This window comes from Lynx canadensis, chromosome B2 (genome assembly GCF_007474595.2).
Source record: "Lynx canadensis isolate LIC74 chromosome B2, mLynCan4.pri.v2, whole genome shotgun sequence".
Taxonomy (NCBI): Eukaryota; Metazoa; Chordata; class Mammalia; order Carnivora; family Felidae; genus Lynx; species Lynx canadensis.
This window is the reverse complement of record NC_044307.1, coordinates 106,394,833-106,404,840: the sequence shown is the minus strand read 5'-3', so window position 1 is coordinate 106,404,840 and position 10,008 is coordinate 106,394,833.

Below are 10,008 nucleotides of genomic sequence, written 5' to 3'. Positions count from 1 at the left end.
AGCTTGAGGCTGGAGGCTTTGCACCGCGAGGAGTAGGACTCTCAGGCTAAAGCGAGAGAGAGCGAGACAGAGAAACCCAGAGAGAGACGGAATGGGAGAGAAGGAGGGGGGGAGTGTGGAAGGGGGGAAATGGGGGTTCTCGCACTTGGGGAGAGAAAAAAGTTTGATGCGTGGTGGCAAAGGTCCCTTGGGAGAGCCCCGGCCTCACACTGGAGATTTGAGAGTGTGTGCGCCCGGGGTTGGCGAGGTGGGGCAGGAGGTGGGCTCTCCGCGCCTGGTGAGCGCCGGGAGGGTAGCGCCTTCCCCAGGAATCCCCTAGGGGATCCTCGTTGTCTCAGACAGGAAGTCCAGGGAGTCCGAAGACTCCTCCCGGGAGCGGAGCAGCTCCCTCTGGGGGGGGGGGGGGGGGGGGGGGGGAAGGCGGTGGCTGAAGCCAGTACTGACCGCCCCTGCACCTCTACCGACCCCGCCCGCCCGACCGCCTCCAGCTCCCACACTTCAGTTCAGCTCTCTGGGGTCGGTCCCTTCTGCCTCGTTAGTGTTCGATCCCGGCACTTTCTCTTTGAAGTCCCCCACCCGAACCCGCCCCATCTGCGTTGTTGGCGCCCCGCATCCGGCCCCTCCCGTGCGAGCTGCTTTCGAGGAGTCCAGGAGGCCTTACCCAGCCCCCGGCAGCCCCCGGCAGCCCCCGGTCTCCTCGGCGTGAGTCCTTTAAAGTTGCGGTAACTTTTGGGGACTGCAAGAGGAGTCGGCCTAGAGAATGCAGGGAGGTCAGAGAGGGCTGTTGTATGTAGTCTCTTCAACCAGTAAAACAGCTGCTGGGATTTTAGGTTTCATTTTCGAAGCGTTGAAAGGATGCATTTTGATTGCGAAACGTGCGTCGTTGTTCCCTTTCCTTCTCTGAGAGCTCGGCAGGCTTGGACCGGCTTCTGGCGTTGCTCTCCATCCTCCCCAAGCACTCCCCACTCCCATCACAGCCCCCTGGGGAGGAGGGTGTCACAGGGGAGTCCTGCATCCCGTAAGTTTAGGGGCGAATCGAGACTAGGCTGTCCGTACGGCTGGGGCAGGTGGTGGAAAGAGCGTTAAGGAGATAGCGGTGGTGAGACCTGAGGTGGCGGCGGGGGCAGGGCTTGGGAGCTCGGAGAGCCCAGAACCAAGGGAGACGCCGCGTGCATTAGGGAACTCCGGTTATTACCCATTAAAACAAAAACAAAAACAAAAAGTCTGACATCGATTCTCAGGCTGCAACACTGGAAACAAATGCACCCTTAAAGATATATTTGTCTTCAAGATGTGAATATTTTAAGCCAAATTGTTTCGGGGCTGAGGTTTTGGTTTTGCCCGAATAATAAATGGGTAATGGCTCCCAGTCTTCAGTTCGGTTTATAAATGGTGAGCCGTGCCGAGCGCGGTAACCGATTTTAAAGAAGATTTAAATAAAAATAAATAAATAAGGACACCATTCAGCCCAGTTTTGCGCAAGCCTTTTTGGAAGCCAGCTTGCCTTGGTGTCGAGTTCTGCAGGCTCCTTAGAGCTTCTGGCGACCTAGGCGCACAGGTGGAGCATAACATCCTTCCTGCCCCTACCCCAACCCTCCCGCCTTGGATGTTTGGGAAAACGGCAAAAACCACCTTTGTTTTCTCTGGAGGCAAAAGAGCGAACCTGAACCAAACATCCACACAGTGCCCTCCTAGAGGCGGGAAGTGGGCGTGTAGCTTCCAGTGTCACTTGCCGCCTAGGCGCAAGCTGGCTGCAGGGGCCTGTTCCGCCCTCCCCTGCGCCAGGTCCTGGCTTAGCCCTGGCCCGCGCGCCCAGGGTCTGGTCTGAGCAGGAGCCCAGGAGCCCAGGTGCCCACGCAGCCGCGGAGACCAGGACAGATCGAGGCCAATAGGCGTGATCACTGAGGGTCACACTCTTCCGCCCCCCCCCCACCCCCCCGCTCAGGTCCCGCTGTCTATCTGTGGACATAGAGGTTCTACCTTGGCTGGCTGCAGCTAGGGCATCTCGGGGACCCAGCAATCTTCGCCGAAGCCCGCCCCTTCCCTCGAAGCCCAGGCTTGGCGGCGTAGCTGGCTGACCGCAGCACTGCGCGAAAAAGCAATGGTGTGTGTGTGGGGTGTGTGTGTGTGTGAGGGCTTGCCCGCTCAGACAAGCTCGACTCTCGTCCCCGCACACCTGCAATAGCTCATCCTAAACCCTGTACCCACCCACTTTGACATTTTTATTTTACTCTGACCCTGGTACCAGAGGAACTTTGATTTCCCACAAATTGGGGAGAAAATAACGACAACCTCCCCGGATCCAGCAAGGCCCAGCAAAATGCAGGTTCTTTTTGAAAAGGATTACAGGAGCAGTGACAGCCCACATTTTGAACAAAGAAAACGAAGAGAATGTGATGCCAGTTGCCCGAGGTTGCTTTCTGTTCACGTTTCTCAGTCTCCTCTTACTTAAAACAGTTTTTAAAAACCTCGCCTAAGCTCAGTAAGGGCACTCGCTGCACAGGAGTTTAAAGGAACCCAGGGAATTGGGGCCAGTGAGCATCAGTTTGAATTTAGGCAGGAAAACACTTGCCTCCCCCCAAATCCAAGGTAAAGGAAGAAAAATGAAGAGCCTGTGGTTTTAAAGTAAGCCCACTGATTGGAGCAAGGTCAGTCTTTTCCGTATATCTGGAAAGCTGTCATTTACAAAAAGGTGATATTTCTCAATCTGATGAGATTGTGTCTTGTTTCTGTGCTGAAATAGAAGGTAAAACAACTAAATTTAACACCCTCTCCTCTCCCAGATATTCAAACCACCAGGACATTAAGTCATCAAGTAAGTGAGGTTTTGATTCAGAGCCTCGGGTGGGAGTGGAGGACAGAAAGTCTCTCGCTTCCTTCCTCTCTTTCCCTCTCTCTTTCCCAGTAATTTTAGAAGAGACTATGCCAGACAGTTAGATGTCCCTCACAAATGTATCAACATCCCCAGAAAGGTCAGCTATTACTATTACAGCTAGCCTAATTACCCTTAAACCTCCTAATTGGGCAGAAGGAATATCCAAACTTCTTTTAGAAATGAATTTCACTTTATGATAGCTTTTTGGCAATATATTGAACTGTGAGGAGGGAGTTTGCCATATGAAAACATTGTACTATCCAATTCTAGTGTGCAATTCTAACCATAGCTAGAACTGAAAATAAAAGGTGCCTTTATTTTGAAGTTAATAAGTGACATTCAATTACTTTTGAGTGACCATATGTTTAAAGATAGCATCTCAATGAAGTAGTTTATTTTCTCTTCAGAAGGGTTGCTCATCATTTTCCCAATACCTTCTGAATTTTTCTGTCCACCTGTGCCATCTTATTCTGAAAATGGCAAAGAGACAGCTTTCAAGGAAGGGTGTATGAATAGAACAAATTTTTAGAAATTTGTTCTTTTAGAAATGAGTTCTTTTTAATGAGTCTCTATGAAATGCTTAGTATAAAGATATTATTACATAAATTCATATGATTCAAACCTTTCAAACTGGTAGCATACAAATGGCAAGAAGAGAGATTTGGAATAGATATGTGTGTAATATTTTGGCTTGCTATGTTTTTTACAAGAGAGTAAGAGTTAGAAGGAAATTTACATTCTCTGCTATTTACTTGGACACAAAGAGTTAAGTCAGAGAGCATGTATCAATTATTTCTTAGTGGGGAGGAGTTTTCATCTTTATTTGACTGGAAAAGCCACTCTAATTGCCTTTAATTTCTGATTATAGTGAAAACAATTTTTGAAAAAAAAAGACACACAGTCTGGTGACATCCTAGAAGCTAACATATCTGTGAAACTCCTTTTGTGAGATATAGAGACATTGGGGAATTTGCAGATTCAGAAGGTTGGAAGGAGACGGAAGGATTTAAACTGGTGACTTAGATATTTGACAGTATTGGTGTTGATCCATCCCCAAACTTGTGTTTATAAACTTCATTTCAGCAGGATGCTAAAGGGATTAAAAGGACACCACAGCAATAACAGACAGAAGGTGAGGATATCCATCTGAGTGTGATGTCCTGTCACATGCTTCAAGAGGTCTTGAAACAGCTTCTTAGAAATTCTCTCATAGGAAGTTTCTCTTGGCACATGTGGAAGAATTTTTAACACCAACTGGCATTGACCACCTTAATTTCTTTGGTTATCGTGACTGACTTTTAAGTAAATTTCATGATGACATAAGTAAATGAGGCTTAACAATGCCTTAAGTACAACATGTAGTATGAAGTCTAATGGTGCATCAGGACATTTAGCCTGCAGAGCCCAAAGCAGACTATGTTGTTTATTTTTGTTCTTAACTTTATACTACAAATCCTGTACATCATATTTTATTTATTTATTTATTTATTTATTTATTTATTTATTTATTTAACGTTTATTTATTTTTGAGACAGAGAGAGACAGAACATGAAGGGGGAGGGGCAGCGAGAGAGGGAGACACAGAATTGGAAGCAGGCTCCAGGCTCTGAGCCATCAGCCCAGAGCCCGACGCGGGGCTCGAACTCACGGACCGCGAGATCGTGACCTGAGCTGAAGTCGGACCCTTAACTGACTGCGCCCCCCAGGCGCCCCCCTGTACATCATATTTTAAAGTAAAAGTCAGGTTGTTGACTATGATATTTAAATTTCACTGGCTGATATTATTATTTTTTCTTATTTCCTTAGAAGATGCATGAATCAATCAATTTGTAAAATAATCTAACCTGTAACATTACCTAAAATTTTTTTTTAAGTTTTTACAATTTGAAATGTAAAATTTAAAGAAGAGTATATCATTTTATCTGCCTCATGCAGAATATTGCCACTCAGTGAATCAAAGTAGAAATTTGGCAGCTGTCCAGATAATTTGGAGTGAAAACCAGCTAAAGATCATGTAATAAATCAAAGTGAAAAATTCAGGTCTCAAAGTGGGCTTTCACCAAGGAAACTTCTTTCCATATTAGCTAATTAATGCCTATGCTCCTAAGCACGGCTAATTCTTTATCCAAATGTATGTATCCTCAGTATTTGGCTGTGACCTTAACAATATCTGTTGGTTTTGTAACTATTTTAAGAAGAGAGTGATTCTGAAATGGTTAAAAATGAACACCTGTTTTTTACCGTGTAGCTTTTTTTCTCTCTGTGGATATTCAGTGGCAAACTAAATTTGAAGCCCTAATGTGCATCAGTAGCTTAGCCCCTGTATATATGAGGGCACTGCCTGTTATTATTTTTAGTAATGAATGTTTTAAAGCAGCCTTTCAGTAATGCAGTGTAATGACTCTATTACCAAACAGTTATTGTATTTAGAAAAATAGGCTGTATCTGTGCATTGAAAATAAAGTGCTAAATTAAAGCAACCATACCAACAAATCAAAGAGAAACAAAGGTTCTTTTTTACCTCTGGTAGTAAGCCTGAGAGCTATGAAGAGTTATTTCACCAGAAGGAAACTCCCAACAGTAGGTGTCAAAAAGAAGACATTTCAAAGCACATGTTGTCAAATTGTGATGTGGGTAAGTAGCTGGAGAACTGGAGGGAACCATCAGCTCTTAGAAGGGGAAGGGAAAGGTTGAAGGGCATGCCGCTGATTGCCACCTTTAAAGCACATGAGGTGGCACGCTTAATTCCTGAGTGCCTCTAGTTCTAAAGGTCACATACTTTGGGAACTCAGCCCATTGACCACATTTCCTGGGACGTTGCCCTTACTTCTCTGTGAAAGCAATACAGCCTCATCCTGATGACATTGTATGGACCGGATATCCAGCCCATCAGGACCTTGGGTTCTCACCCAGGGTGTGAAACGTCGTCATCCCTTCAAGCCCTCAGTTTGTTCACCTTTACGGCAAAGACACTCGACTAGACCATCTCTACATAAAGATGTTAATGGCTCCAAACTCTGAAATCAGAACAGATTCACGTTTGATTTAAAAACAGTGTGCAATATTTATGAGCATTTTCAATATGAGTGTTATTTCCAACCTCACATCCTTCTTGAAAAATAGCACCTTGGGGCGCCTGGGTGGCGCAGTCGGTTAAGCGGCCGACTTCAGCCAGGTCACGATCTCGCGGTCTGGGAGTTCGAGCCCCGCGTCAGGCTCTGGGCTGATGGCTCAGAGCCTGGAGCCTGATTCCGATTCTGTGTCTCCCTCTCTCTCTGCCCCTCCCCCGTTCATGCTCTGTCTCTCTCTGTCCCAAAAATAAATAAACGTTGAAAAAAAAAAAAAAAGAAAAATAGCACCTTACAAACTTTACTTGAAAATGAATAATTTGGGGCGCCTGGGTGGCTCAGTCGGTTGGGCGGCCGACTTCGGCTCAGGTCATGATCTCGCGGTCTGTGAGTTCGAGCCCCACGTCGGGCTCTGTGCTGACAGCTCGGGGCCTGAAGCCTGTTTCATATTCTGTGTCTCCCTCTCTCTGGCCCTCCCCCATTCATGCTCTGTCTCTCTCTGTCTCAAAAATAAATAAACGTTAAAAAAAAAAATTAAAAAAAAAAAAGAAAATGAATAATTTTGTGTCCCGAAATCCTTACCAAACAAAGGCCTAATCTCAAAGTTTGGACAGAACTAGTTAGCCAGAGATCTTTTAGAATTTCAGGGAAATGTAATACAAAAGGGAGTTGTGTCTTTCAAGCACTGAATGAATGAAGTTGAAGTCTCTGGTACACAGTATTGGAAACAAAACTGCCCTTTCACTTGCTTTCTGGGGGCCCCAGTGCATGTGTGTGTACATCTAGTGTCTGCTTCTTGGGAAATAAAAATTCAACTTTTCTGAACTTTCACGAGACTGAGAACAGAAAAATAACCATTCTTTCATTTGGAAAGTTGGGGTTTTGAAACTAGAATTTTTTTCATTTTTTATCACATTTCATAATTACTGCGTATTTCAAGGTGCAGTAATATGTAGCTTATGTAATAGAGGAAATAAGTTTACTAGAAGTTATTAGTCACAACATCTTTTTTTTTAATTTTTTTTAACGTTTATTTATTTTTGAGACAGAGAGAGACAGAGCATGAACGGGGGAGGGGCAGAGAGAGAGGGAGACACAGAATCAGAAGCAGGCTCCAGGCTCTGAGCCATCAGCCCAGAGCCCGACAATGGCCCGAACTCACGGACTGCGAGATCTGTGACCTGAGTTGAAGTCGGACGCTTAACCGACTGAGCCACCCAGGCGCCCCTGGTCACAACATCTTATTTGGTGATTAGTACTGCAAATTCTCCTGCCCATGACAGGTGAATGCTTACATAGATTTCTGGAAGAAAATGAGCGATAACCCACACTATGTCAGGAGTCTTAGCATATATAAGAATTTTGATGCTTTGTTTATCCTAAGGAATATTTGAAAATCACTTCCTGTAGAGATGACAGTAAGGTTACCATTAGACTCACCCCTTTTGTTCACACCCATAGAAATAATAAAGAAAATGTAAGAAGAGATAGCCAGAAAACCTGACCAGACTCCAAAATAGAATACACATTCTAAGGCAAAAAATAAAACAGAAACCGAAAGCTATGAGCAGGGCCAGTTGCCATGGGCTTGTGGGGCTCTGGGCTGAGAGCTGGCAGTCAGGCTCTTGGCTCCTGCAGGGAAATGGGATGAAAAGTCCTGAGCTGGACCCACAACCTGAAACCAAGGACTCCCAGCCCCACAAAGGAGGCTGATAAAAATGGCTGTTGATTTGCTGCCCTTGGCTATATCTTTATTAAAGCGCTCTTCCTGGCTTGGCAGGTAAACAGCTTCATGACCTCAGACTGGGCTAGATGGCCTTCTGACTCCATGTCTGGGTTTGTGTCATCTTTGTTATCCCAATGGAGCAGGAGGTCTGAAATATATGAGTAAGAACAAGATATGGACTAAGATGTGTACATCTGATGGTGGGAGGGGCAGGTGGAGGCAACTGGAAAAGTGTTAGGGAGGACAAGGGAGTAAATGCTTATATACTAAAATACATTATTTTTTAGTCAACACTTACGTGATAAAACAAACATATATACATATGTGACATTTGTAAACGTGTATATATAGTATATGTGCATATATAACATATGCATATGATATAGTATATGTGCATATATGTATATATATAGTATATGTTTATACATGTATGTGAATGTATGTATGTGTGTATATATACATTATATACTCACATATATATCTCAACCTCCAGCAAAATTAGGGTTCTCTTAGCAAAGAAAAAAAGGGAGAATGATATTGAGTAGATAGCTAAAAGTATCTTGCATGAAATAAAAGGATTTAAAAATTGTATTGTTTCATTCAAAAGACAACATATAATATTGTTCTATAGAATCTGAAGACAAGTTTTATCTAATTTTCTGTTTCCCAGAGTGCTTGAGAGAATACTAAAGGTCTTTTTTAAAAAATATAATTTATTGTCAGATTGGCTAACATACAGTGTGTAAAGTGTGCTCTTGGATTTTGGGGCAGATTCCCGTGATTCATCGCTTACATACAACACCCAGTGCTCATCCCCACAAATGCCCTCCTCAATGCCCATCACCCATTTTCACCTCTCCCCCACCGCCCCCATCAACCCTCAGATTGTTCTCTGTATTTAAGAGTCTCCTATGGTTTACTTCCCTCCCTCTCTGTAACTATTTTTCCCCCTTTTATTCCCCCATGGTCTCCTGTTAAGTTTCTCAAGATCCACATATGAGTGAAAACATGATATCTGTCCTTCTCTGCCTGACTTATTTCACTTAGCATAATACCTTCCAGTTCCATCCACGTTGCTACAAATGGCCAGATTTCATTCTTTCTCATTGCCAAGTAGCATTCCATTGTATATATAAACCACATCTTCTTTTTCCATTCATCAGATGATGGACATTTGGGCTCTTTCCATAATTTAGCTATTGTTGAAAGTGGTGCTATAAACATTGGGGTACATGGGCCCCTATGCATCAGCACTCCTGTATCTTTTGGATAAATTCCTAGTAGTGCTATTTCTCGGTTGTAGGGTCGTTCTATTTTTATTTTTTTGATGAACCTCCACACCGTTTTCCAGAGTGGCTGCACCAGTTTGCATTCCCACCAACAGTGCAAGAGGGTTCCCTTTTCTCCACATCCTCGACAGCATCTGTTATTTCCTGATTTGTTAATTTTAGCCACCTAAAGGTCTTGATACCAAAACCAGACTAAGGAACAACAACAAAATAAAGTCATTGACCAGCATTTTCTGGAAACATTGATGCAAAAATTCTAAATAGAATACTAGCATTTTGGTTTCAGTAGAGCTTAGAGAAAGATACATGGTGACTGGGTAGGAAGGTCTTATCCTAGGAATTCAAGTGAAGAAAATCTATTAATTGGCACATACCACATTAGCAGATAAAAAGACAAAAAAAAAAAAAAAAGAAAGAAAGAAAAAAAAAAAGAACCCATACCTCTGTGGATGTAGAAAAATGCACTCAGTGAGCTTTAACCCTCATTCATTATAAACATCAAAATATATGGAAACTTCTTTAATTTGATTAAGGGTAGTCATCAAAAATATTGTGTAGAAATTATGCATAATGGATAAATTTAAGAAGCTTTTCTACTAAATATTAGAACAAGATAAGGATGCCTGCTATCATTACTTCTAGTCATTTTATTAGTCATGCTAGCCAATCTAATAAGACAAGGGGGAAAGTAGTGTGAGAATCGGAGAGGAAGAGACAAAATATCCTTATTTGTAAATAATATGATTGTGTACTTAGAAACTTTAAGATATTTAGTCTTATTAAAAATGGTCACCAGAGTAATGAGTCACCAGTAAGATACCTTAACCATCTGTTTTGGGAAAATATTACAAAACCTAACAACCAGATCTTGGCGAAGTTCTGAAATAAAGGAAATTTTCTAACTTTTTTGATGAGAACATACATTAATAAAGTCCAGTTTTAAAGAACTCTGGCAATAGTAGCGTATCTTGAAGATTCATATGTCCTGCAATCCAGTGCTTACATTTCTAGATATATACTCCAGGGAATTTCGTGCATGTGAGCGCAATG